The sequence below is a fragment of the Megalopta genalis genome, unplaced genomic scaffold, assembly GCF_051020955.1.
Source record: "Megalopta genalis isolate 19385.01 unplaced genomic scaffold, iyMegGena1_principal scaffold0222, whole genome shotgun sequence".
Lineage (NCBI taxonomy): Eukaryota > Metazoa > Arthropoda > Insecta > Hymenoptera > Halictidae > Megalopta > Megalopta genalis.
Genome location: NW_027476291.1, coordinates 57,331 through 70,444, shown reverse-complemented (window position 1 = coordinate 70,444; position 13,114 = coordinate 57,331).

Here is a 13,114-nt window from a genome sequence, read left to right as displayed (position 1 = left end):
ACATATTGCAATACCCAAATTTCAATGAACCTTTTAATTTAAAAACCGACGCATCAAGATTTGCCATTGCTGGAATACTTAATCAAAGAACTGTTGGAAAGGACTTGCCTATTGCATATACCTCTCGCGTATTAAATTTTGCAGAACAAAAATACTCTTCCATAGAGAAAGAATGCTTAGCTATTGTGTATTGTACTTCTTATTTTCGACCGTATTTGTATAGACAAAAATTTAGAATCATCACAGAGCATAAACCTTTAATATAGCTACACTCGATTAAAGATCATATATCCAGATTGTGGAAATGGAAGTCGAAATTAGCGGAATATGAGTACGAGATAGAATATAAAAGGGGCAAAGCCAACATTAATGCAGATGCTCTATCCAGAAATCCACCAAAACTGTGCTTACCTATACAACCGACGATTGTAGAAAATAAAAAGGGAACTATACCATCGACAAGAGCAGAAGACTCTTGGATCCGAGACGTAGTTAGGAAAAAAGAAGACGACTACATCGACCTAGAGACAACGAACGATGGATATTCCAGATACAACCTATTATTAGGAAAAAGGAAAGCATCTTCTGTCTCGTCAGAGATCTCGCCGATATTCGATCCAGTAATAAAAAGGACAAGGATGGAAGAAACGTCCTTGCTTCAAAGAGAAGATAATCTACGCATCCCAACTCCCGAAGCTGAAGAATGTCAAAATTACTTAAAAAACATTGTCATTCCGAAACTAATCTCGAACGCATTTCCGAAACTCGATCAAGACCAAATTATGCAAATAACATCAATTCACATAAAAACAATGTTAGCGACAAGGATTTTTTGAAATTGGAATGTTACGACCCAAAATATTGCAAAAAACGTATTGCACTGTTATATGAACAATATATAACCATTTACCATTTCTATCTTTTTTAAAAACGTTTACAAAACCTTCAATAAGAATGAAAAATTACTTTCCTGAACGAATCTTTTCCGTACTTCAACCTAAACCGATACAGTGTCTCACAATCAGTGAGAGTACCAAATTGCAGGTACAAACAGCATTAGTACTCAAGTACATAATATACAACGCGATTCCATTTCACAAGAATAACTGCGATAAATACTGTCCGATATAAATCATAGACCTGTTTAAAGCAATGACTCTACTATGAAAAACCTCAGAAATAAGTTTATTAATTGCATTAACTCTGCAATACTATAAATGCTTGAGTTTGCTTGAAAAGATTCGACGCACCTACTTTTTAACTTTGCAGCTTACTTAATAGACAACAACAAGGTTTTGTCCACGCAAAAGTTGCTACAACTAGACAATCTGCGTTATCAATTTCATCGAATGAATGTTCCAAATTCATCATTTTAAACATGGATTATTATAAATCTAGAGTATTTGATTCAATCGTGTCAGAATAGGAAGCACATAGTAAATTGATCAACGTACTTAAGAAAGCAATATCTCTAGTGGCAGTAGGATTTGAATGTAGAAATAAGTAGCAAGGCAATCAATCCTCTGAAGCTGTATTGCTTGTTATCCAAATATGATTGCAAGTTTTTAATTAATGGAAGGCAATAGCAAATAATGACGAGTAAATAAAAATTACCGATCCGATTTCAATGACTCTTGGTACCATTAATGCACAATTTGATTCGTAGATAATATACGGCTTCGGAGAAACACTTCCGGTCCTGTTCTCACCGAGAAGTAAATGTTTCAGACTGTTAACCAAATTCAGGAAAGTCTGGTATGAAAGATCCAAAAGCAATCCTCAAATCCTTGCTCCAAAAGTACATCGAAATTCAGATCAATGTACTCTTACTTTTCTTGTTGGTTACTTCCGCAATAGCCTCATACAAAGTCTCAAGCTGAGGAACCAGTCCTCTGGATATCTGCTGAACACTGAAGTGAATTTTGACATGTAAATCGCATCACTCAACTTCCATGTTGATCCAATCCGTTTTTGTTGACGATAAAAACCGTAAATCATCAAGCAAGAAAATTCCTGCTTTCTGTATTTTCACTTCAATATTAACTGGGAATCGTGCATTCTTGCTATTTTTCATTATGTGATTAATATTTGTTGCCAGTTTACCAAGAATGTAACCACTGCGGATTATTTTTCTTGTTATGTACACTATTTGAAATTTTGTAACCCTGAATAAATCAGCAATTATTCCGAAATACTTTGGAAATTGAAGTCGATAGTTGTAAAGTTAACTTATCATTCATTGAAAATGGCTATATTTGCCTGTAATTAATACTTCGGTAAGTATCGTTGTCGTATCGAGCCATATTTGTCTTCGACTACTGAAACCAAGCTGCAGTAGTATCATTAATGCATTTCCAATAATTTGGTTTCGATGAATAACATAAGAGTGGGTGTTACACTGCTTTTCTTCCTCCATATTATAACCATTACTGAAAAACATTTAGTTATTTCGGGGGTGCAGACCAAGAATGCACAGCTCTGCAGTAATAAAAAAATTGAGTATTCTCAATCTGAATGTTCCATTTAATGCATTTGTGGTGAAATTAGATGTTGGCGATTCCGCATTGCCGATTCCGAATATTGGAAATTTGTCAAGCAACAACCCGACCCAACTATAAATTTTCCAATACAGATTCAGTACATTGAAGAAAATGGCCCCGATGTCTAAAATCAAATCAATCAATTTTAGATCGCCAGTCCATTACCTCCACTTTACTGGTATCACTTGGATCGATGCATAAGAACTCTAGCGCGACGTTTGTTTTTTTACAGTAAGTCGAGCTCAGCTGTTCGAGCTCGACGCCGGTCCAGGTAGACAACCCGCACTAAACACATCAAACAGTCTTCTGTTTGTATCGTTGCAATGTATTCATCACGTAGACTATTCTTCCAATAATCCCAATATCAAATCAATTATCTATTTTCCGTCGTTTCCCATGCAACGTTGTTCATTAGGGCATTGCCCCCGTGCACTGTAACGAACGTTCAGTGCTGCTTAGTTTTCAATATTCACAACGAAATAAATAGGTCCTCACACCGCGACCGTGGATACTACTACTACATATTTCCAAAACTTCATCCTCCGGTTACGTAAATACATACAACTGTGAGATGTAGATGGTTCATTCTAATATAAGATATTTCACATAAAACATTATTATGATTCAGATTCTGATAATACTCTATATTGATGTTTAAACTCGCGATTTAAAAAAGTGATGAAAAAAGTGATGTCAATTTTGCAGGTTGTCTACGCTATAGCGTGCATGAAAGTAGTATAGTAATACTTTACTATCCACACTTTAATTATGCATGATTCGTACTCAAGCCGCTATATGCATTATTCAGACTTGACGAGAAAGCGACTATACACAATGCGGACACGAACGTCGCACAAGTCTTCTCGTTAGCTTTAAACTATTCGATAGTAGGCGTTATGAATTGTAGTGTAGTACATTAAACTTAATATAACAATTTGCGTTCAAATTTTTTCGAGCAAACTTTTTATAATGCATATAAATACGCTTTATGTTACCGTGTTCGTTTGAACAGTTCAAACAGATATATGTGTAATTCTTATAGTTTAATACTGTGCATAGTACAAACAGAATTAAGTTTCATTACGAATAATTTCTTTCACGAACCATCACTGAACGCGACATCGGACAAAAATGTGTACAATGTACTTCCGATGTTAAAAATAGAAAAGTTCGTCTCATATCAACTCGATTGTTTCGCCGGCATTTGAAGCTATATCACGTATATCGCAATTATCTGAAGATAAATCATTTGTTTCTCATGTATTTGAAGCTAAGCCTTCTACTTCGCATTTATTTGAAGCTAAATCATGTGTTTCGCATGGATTTGAAGCTAACTCGTTTGTTTCGCCTGCATTTGAAGCTATATCATGTATATCGCAAGTATTTGAAGCAAAACCATTTGTTTGGCATTGATTTGGAGTTAAGAATTCTACTTCGCATTGATTTGAAGCTAAATCATGTGTTTCGCTTGGATTTTAAGCTAACTCGTTTATTTCGCATGCAGTTCAAGCTAAATCATGTATATCACAAAAATTTGAAACTAAACCATTTGTTTCGCATTGATTTGAAGCTAAGGCTTATACGTCGCATCCCGGCAACAGCCGGCCCCGCCTCCACCGCTTGACGGAGTCGGGCAACCTCAGCCCGCAACTCCGCCATCTGGTCCTTCAATTGGGCGTTTTCCGCCTCTGACAGCCGGGTAGCGTTGGGAGCTGACCTAATTGCCAGCTCCGCAACACCCACCCGGCTGTTCAGGGCCGCCGTCCGCAGGGACCTGACCGTACTGGCCTTTCGACCCATTGCAGAGATGGAGATCCTGGCCACGTCGCCCAGGCACTCCATTACTGCCGCCGCTACGTCCCGCGTCGGGCGGCCGCGGAAATCCGCAGCGACTTCCACCTCATCGGGAAGCGGGTCGCCAGATCTCGCGGGCCTCGGCCCCGGGGCAACCGGGTCGAAGATGTCCGCGATAAGGCTTTTTTCAGCCTCAGCCTGTTTACGTTTGGCCTCGCGGAGACCAACGTACACACCAGTCGACGGTGGCCGGCCTCTCTTCCTTGTAGAAGAGGTGCCCGGGACGCTCTGCGTCGAGTGGTGGGAGGAGACAGAGAAGTCCGACTCCTCCCCCCCCCCCCCCATCGCAATCGCCAAGGCCCGCCACAGGCCTCTTTGTGCCGCGTGTGGCAGAATGCCCCCGCGACACCGGCTCCACATATCTCTCGAGGCGCACGATAGCCTCGCACGCCTCTCCCTCACGCTCGTTATCCCCCTCCCCAGTTTTGTTTGTAAATGAATCCATAGCTGATCCCACGAGTGTGGTCGGAAAGTAGGTCACCCCGGGTAGAGCCGCCATACCCGGGGAAGGCTAATACGCCCGGGGGGTCGCCAGGTACCCCGGGGTTGTCCGCTAACGATTGGTACACCCACCAACCATAGCTGGCGCTTACTCCAGCTACGCCCTCTTCTCCGCGCAACACTGCTTGGGGTTAGGGATTTTTTAGAGAGGTTGTCATCCTCGCGGCCCGGCCGGCTAAGGCAAGACCCCCGTTCCTGTAAAACATGACCACAGGTTTACGGTATGTGTCCGACTTTAGTAGGCCCCTCACCTCAAGCCACTCCAGCTAGGTAGAACCTGCCAGGGAATAAATTCCCCGCTGGCACAGCCTTGAGGATCATTAGGGCACGAAGCCCCCCCCCCCACCACGACAAGGTAGCGGACACGGGGGGGGGAAAATTGTTTAAACTGGCGTAACGTAATTTTATTTTATTTGTGTATGTTCATAACAGTAATTTACAAATTTGTATAGTGTTAGAATCTTGGTTATTACCTTAAATAAATCTAAATTACGTTAATTTTAAAGTGTGCTATCTATTCGTCGGGCACTGAAGCTCGTTGAGTTTCTTCTTCTTTGAGCTTCTTCACATGTGGCAAAGTAAAGATATTTTTCTACCAGAAAGTATCAGCGCACATTTCATTTTACATCCATTTCCAATACATACATTTTTTATTCAAAGCGTATTTATTCGTGGCGTTGAATATAATTTTCATCTTTTATCTTTATCTTTATATGAAGGCTACGAACAGATTTGCGGATAACTTTTGCCAGAATTTTGAAGATTCAAACTTTTACATTCTTGAATATACCTTCATAAAGCAGAGATTGAAAACAATTATGACATCGGTTTAAGTTCGTGAAAGAATTATGGAGAATCCAAAAATTCTCATCAAACAGGTTCCATTGTTTAATGATGGAAATAAACAAAAAGCAATACCGCGTATCCAATTAAATAATGATATTTTATTCGAAGTATGCACACGTGCTATTTTATGTCCTTTATATCCGTTTATGTAACTGCGACAGGCTGACTAGAACGCGCTGTTTGACACATCAACTGAAACAAAAAACTCAACGCACACAAAATAACTGCCGAGTAGCGACGATGTCTTCGAGCACCAAGGAGAAATGTGATAGTTGAATGCCGACATTTTAAATCGATATTATGTATATAGGTCCATAACTGTTAATTTTCAGTTCTGTATGATAGCAAGATAGGATTAGTATGTCACTTACTGTGCCCATTAAAGTGGCGTCTGAAGTTTTCGATAAATTATATGGTTTTCTTTATCTATGGTGCACTTCATAAAAAACATTTAAAATATATGTTGATGTCTTTTACATAAATACGAATTTTATTATAATTTCTTTTTTAATTTATACAGTCTTACAAGGTTCTACAATTACAAAGGCCATCGGATTACCGATTTAAATTATATTTTGTATACTATAGGAGCGAATATTCAATGCAGTTGTTTATAAATCTTAAATGGCCACGTGTCAGAGTTCCTACGCGGTGAACTCGAGCTCTGATCCCGGTTGTTATAATTGAAATATATAAGGAACATAAAATATTTAACAAAATATAAATAGTAGCTTTCGATCGAGTTACTGTGCCTTGTAAGAATGAAAAGTTTACTACTGCGTTCTATTTACTGAGCTTTTTCTAGTTATCATCTGCACACTCATCTAATTACTATGTGTCAATCTCTGTGCACTGATCTAATCACTGTAAAGAGTGCTAGGTAAATACTAAACTTCGAAAATTTTATGAGCTTTAATCTTAAATGTAACACGTAGTTTGCTATAAGAGGGCTCAGTCTAGACTGTTTTTCTGCAATTTGATAGAGTTTTTTGAATATAATAATTTATTTTTTTGTTTTGGAAAGCATGATATTTGTATTTTTTTATCTTTATTTGCAAAGTGATTCGTAAGTCTTTTGACAAAATCAGAAAAGAAGAAAATTCTACGGCTGGAAGAAAAAACACTGCATGTCAAATGTTTTCAATTTCGAGATGTTTGTCCTTTAAAGTTCTGGCCACCAATTCCTTTCTTGGTTTTCCATTTATTGAGGTCATCGTATTTGCATAAACTGAAATTTCTTGAAATTATGCCGCGAGATCTAGGACGCTCGGAGCGTGGGCTGAATCGAATGGTGCCGGCCCTGAGCAACGGCGAGTGCGCGTAGGGTTTGTGCGTCGTGCCGAGCCGTGAGTCTGCCGAGAACGAGGATCACTGTCGCGTAGACCGTAGCGTTGGGTGTTTGGAAGAAATAAGTGCAACTGTGACAATTCGAGCCGAGATTAATTCATACGGAATGAAGGAAGATAGCCGCTAAAGACCATAGGACAGCAGGCGAAATAATAAAGGACAGTGCTGGCAACAACTGGCAGCGACCGTTCAAAAGATATGTCAAGACTAGTGACCGACCAGGAGCCGCATTCGTAACTGGGAATTTCTGATCGGTTTTTCGGTAAGTCTCATTATCAGCTAATGTCTATTTAAAGAGAGCATTCATGAGGCCGAAGCCTGCTCTGACGGTACGAAGCGTGATAACACTTATGACCGTCGATGTTGAATCAGCGGTGAACGGCTGCGAAGGAACCGGGACTTAGATCCATCGCGCCCTCGCTGTTAAGTTCATTGGACCGGGGAGTCAGAAGACTCGGTCTTAACTCATCTGTCGGCTGCAAGGAGTTGTATGTTTGCTTTAAGTATTTCGCCGGCAATAATGCCGGCGATAATAATATGAAAGTAGTGATTTGGTCGATCTGCTAGGCGACCGCGGTGGCGGGCGCTCGGCACCGCACGCCAACCGTTACAACGGCCTTCCTGCCGTGTTGCCACCCCCAAAGTGCCACACGACAGTAATAGTACAGCGTGCTAGGCCAGCGGGTGGCTATTTACGTATTTGCTCCTGTATAATTTATAGAGCTTACTGTTGAACCCAACACAGCCAGCCCGTGTCATAAGAGTAATTTGGCACCGCTCGACAAACCAAAAGGCTGCGAATGCATTCTACCCAGACAAGCCCGAAGGCCGCGGGTAGGAAATACACCACCGACAAGCCCAAGGGCCGCGGGTGATAGTAGCAAAAATACCGTCGACCACGGTAGCGGGCGCCAAGCGCCGCACGCAAGCACCGCGTCGACCCAGCGTCACAGACCTGTAGTAGGGAAGTCAATTGTAATCATGCCATGCACCACCATGTTTATATCTTTGATTGGCCCCTGCTCTTGCCTCTCTTGTCACCTGTTAGCGCGCACATGAACATAACGAGATCCATGTCCAATTCTAACAAGTTACTCCTCTGCGCGCAGGTCCTAGCAAACAAAGCGCTCGCCGCTAACGCAGAGGGATGCCATTGCCCTATTTCGCCGCCCATACAGATGTGCGTTGCCCAGTCTCCGCCGCGAGGAGGCGGGGTTGGTCTTTGGAGACTAGTCTCATTATCAGTACGAATCTCTTCATTTACATTTCGATGGCTCGGACACCTTTTCTCGGCTGGGCTAATTATTCGCCATATATAATTAGGTTTATTTTAAGTGCTCACCTTTTCCCACCTCTTTATACACTGCGTTCCACTCTCTTTTCTTACGATGTTCCTAATATATTTTCTTTGCAATATGTAAGCTTATTTTCTAATAAAATATCGCTTTATGGGCATATCTTGTATTTATTTCTTTATTTCTAGATATCTGAAACTATTTCTTAAATTGTTTAACGTAAGTATTGCATAACATACTGTATAGCGTACCTGATTATACATTCACTTCAGATTGATCCTATATAACTTGAGATATTATTTTATTGTCGTTAAGAATATTAAATCCTTTATCATTTCCATCATTTTTAATCACATTTTCTACATCGCACTCTACGCAGTGCGAAATGCACATTGCGACGTTATACATATAACTTTGTGATTACGGTTTGTTCGCTATCTGATCTTTCATGCAAGGATGAATTACTTTCACCCACTTTTAGAAGCTGTTATTCATTTTTATTCCTCTATTCGTGTTTGCTGCATCATCTTCTTTGCATTTTAATATGTTATCTTTATAATTTTTTTATGATATATATAGTAAATCTACCAATGTTATATTTACGAGACAAGGAATTAATTGTTTCTGAAGCGTCTATTAATTTCAAATTTTTCTTCAATACAAAGCACCACTCGTTTTCTCTTTTCGTTTGATTTCTGTGAAGACGTAATGAGAATATAGTTTCTGGACGAATCACATAGATACAAGTAACTGAATTAAATCGTTACTTATCTTACATTCTATGCAGGAAGACTATGCTAGGATTTCTAACTAAGAAACAAAACCAGTGTGTTGAATAATGGGTATGTCGCGTAGACTGGAGTTGGATAAGAGGAGCAATCGTTCCTGACATCCAATTGTTGGTAACGGGTTACTATGTTGGATAAACACAGTCCAGATAAACGGTATTTTACTAGTTCTTGTACTAGTTCCTCTATCATTAGTGTTTATTTAAGATCGATGTCGTTTTTAAATCTCTATTGTATACGACTTTAAGATTTGTTTATACTATGTATTTTTTTTTGTTGCAACTTGAATGTCCGAATTATATATAATATATATGTCACATATTATCAAATATTTCAAGATTTAATGAAAAGTATTTATTTAATATAATGTTTTACAAGTACTGTATAAATAAGGATTCGGACCTGGACAAACCAATCTAAATTGGAATCGAAATTGCTTAGGAACCGAATTTTATTAGGCTTTCCTCAATTTATTTTCTTTATTACATCACCGCCCGATGCTTGATCCTGTAACAGATGATAAAATGTCATGGTTAATAGTAAATCAAAGACATAAGCATATAAACTGTGAATCGTTTAATAGAGTTCGATGATGTACCTGTGCTGTTGTCTGTTTTTGAGTTGAAGTAAATTACCTCTCAGATGTTACAGCAACAGAACTTTTATGATTTTCATTATTTTTATCGGTTTCTTTGCTTTTGTTACATGCTCCACTGCCATTAGCTTTATCTGTTTTTTTCCGCTTCTTCTTCATCGTTACTACTACTGTCAATAACTATTATCTTGTCATTATTAAAGGGTTTTACCGGTCTATTAGCGAATAATGTTTGCATCTATAAAAAATAGCATGCGATTATCCAATCTGTCAAATCTAATAGTATATTATCATTTTTAAATGAGTTTGTTTGCAAGTATACATTTACTTCTGTCTTTTCTTTTTGTGCTTCCTCCTTTCTCTTATCACAATAATTTTTAATTTCTTTCCTGATATTTGCAATATCTACAGTTGTTTCACTAGTTTCCAAACATGGCACAAGTTTTTTTATTTCACGGCTATATGTAAAGAATTAATAGTAACAATACAATCGAGCTTATAATGGCAAATCAATATTTTGAAATATTACATTGTATATGCTTTACCTGTGTAGGTTATTAAAAGCGGTAGTGTTATTTTTGTTAACAAATTTACCTAATGCTTTATTTAGATCATTCACTGTTAGTATTGTTCATAGGTTTTTATTTTCATCCAAACTGAAGTGTCTTTTTAGTTTTGCTTGTATATGGTTTCCACAAAACCTTAATTCTCCTAATTAAAAAACCAAACAAATTGTACCTTCGAGCACCTTGTAGAATATCGCAATTTTTGTTTACCTCAGTATAGTCCATAATGTCAGCCGTATCCTGGAGTTAATCACTAATACCGTCAAAATCAAACGACGATCGCTTCTTACCGGAACTTCTTGTTTTACAGAATACAATTAATTCGTGAGAATTAGCAACTTTAACACAATATTTCTGTGCCAATCTAAAATACACATATTATTTATTTCCGTTTATTACTTGTATTCATTAATATACTAATAGAATCTTACATGGTCGAATCGAACCGTTCTTTATCTTTCAAGTAAATTACTTTCAATCGAATATACGGCAAGACCGGTTGCTTCGGGTGATTTGACAATTGTTCCGCGGTACTAGGAATCAATTCATTTTCCATGCGTCGGTCGACGATATTAAAAACTGATTCTGATAGCGATCTATCATTATTTTTTTTTATATTCGTATCATTAAGGACCTGAGTGTCAAACACAAATGGTGCAACGGTTTTTAATTTCAATTTATTCTTTCTAAGTGCGTTTCTTAAGCAGTAGTTTCTTATTTTTCACGCATCATAATTAAGAAGTAAATCTAAAAATATATCTGTTTGAGAAATGTAGTATTGTCTTTTAGAGGTAAACACGTGTGTGATACGACATTCCTGTTCCCCTCCCCACACGACAAAGTCAACAAAAGAGGGAAGGTGGGCTTCCAAAGTATATCCACGTTTAAGACATGGTGCACGTAATTTATTTATTTAACAAACACATTAAAGCATTTCACCTATGAATGAAAATCATTTGCATTAAAAAAAAATGGAAATATCTCTCAATACATATATGGATCTCATAAGTTCACCTTAAAATCGTTCAACATCCGTGTTAATTTATCATCGTTCATGCAGCTTAAACCAAAAATTGCAACATGGGTATTACCCATTTTTATCATCAGTGGAGGAATGATCATTTTAGGGGTGGCTGTCCATTTTCCAAAATAATTTATGAAACCAGACACAGACAACAAGTCCATTTGGCCCATTTATTCCACAACCTATAATTTTGATTATAATTACTAATGGCTGAATCAATATTGAAAAATCACTGTACTTAAACTATTGATATTATATTTCTTACTTGGATGGTCATTTTTCCCGTGAATGGAAAATATTGGCATGTCAATATTAAAATTTGGATCCTAAAAGTTTACAGTTTTAAAAGTACAGTGTGGGAATGTTAATTCTGGTTCGCTCAAAAATTGGATGTGAATTGCTCTCATAAAAAGACAATAATTAATATTTGTCGTACTTCAAATATCATCTTATATTGATGTTATCATATCTTGCTAACCTGGGACCCATATAGTATTTATTTAACAATTCCATACATTTTAATTCATCAGAAGTTGTTGGTTTCGCATCGTGAAATAAACATTGAAGTATTTCTTCAAAAGTATTAAAGCTTTCATCCGATGACTCTCCTGCTTGTATAAATTAATTATTTGCAGTATATCTGAGTACATTTCATGATAATTGGACATTTGAAAAAGATTGCACACAAAAGAAAAAAAGTTTCTTTCTTATACGGCCGGGATCAGAGCTCGAGTTCACCGCGTAGGAACTCTGACACGTGGCCATTTAAGACTTATAAACAACTGCATTGAATATTCGTCCCTATAGTATACAAAATATAATCTAAATCGGTAATCCGATGGCCTTTGTAATTGTAGAACCTGGTAAGACTGTATAAATTAAAAAAGAAATGAAAGATAATATTTGCAAAGAATTGTTCGAAAACCAACGATCCAGATTAGTTTGTTCAGGTCCGAATCCTTGTTTATATAGTACTGGTAAAACATTTAAATAAATACTTTTTCATTAAATCTTGAAATATTTGATAATATTTATTTGACAGCACACACTTAAAAAAATGATGAAGATAATTATATGTATGTATTCGTGTCTGTGTATGTACAACGGTGTTGTGATCTAAAGTATTTATTTAAATATAATGTTTTACCAGTGCGTTGCTTAAGAAACGCACTTATAGATTGCGATTTCTTTATGCGGAGGCGAATCGAAGGCCAAACACATTGATATACTTAGCGTAAACGGTAATAAGTTTACGTTGAAGAAATTGAAATTAAAAACCGTTACACCATTTGTGTTTAACACTCAGGTCCTTAATGATAGGAATATAAAAAGTAATAATGATAGATCGCTATCAGAATCAGTTTTTAATATCGTCGTCCGACGCATAGAAAATGAATTGATTGTACCGCGGAACAATTGTCAAATCACCCGAAGCAACCGGTCTTGCCGTATATTCGATTGAAAGTAATTTACTCGAAAAATAAATTTAACCTCGACATAAGCATAACAAAAATTTAATAAATGCCTTTGGTAGATCTCGTAATATCAATTACGAGTTACAACAAATTAAAGATCGCAGAAATCGCAGTTTTATCACGATTTTCACCAAGAACTGTATGAAATCTGCAGTTTTCAAAATCTTACAACGCCTGTAGCTCGACTCTGGGTTAACCGATGTCGATCAAATTTTCAGCACGCATGTAAGTTACCGAAATTTACAAGAGGGTATTTTCTAAATTTTCGTTATAGGCTCAGATA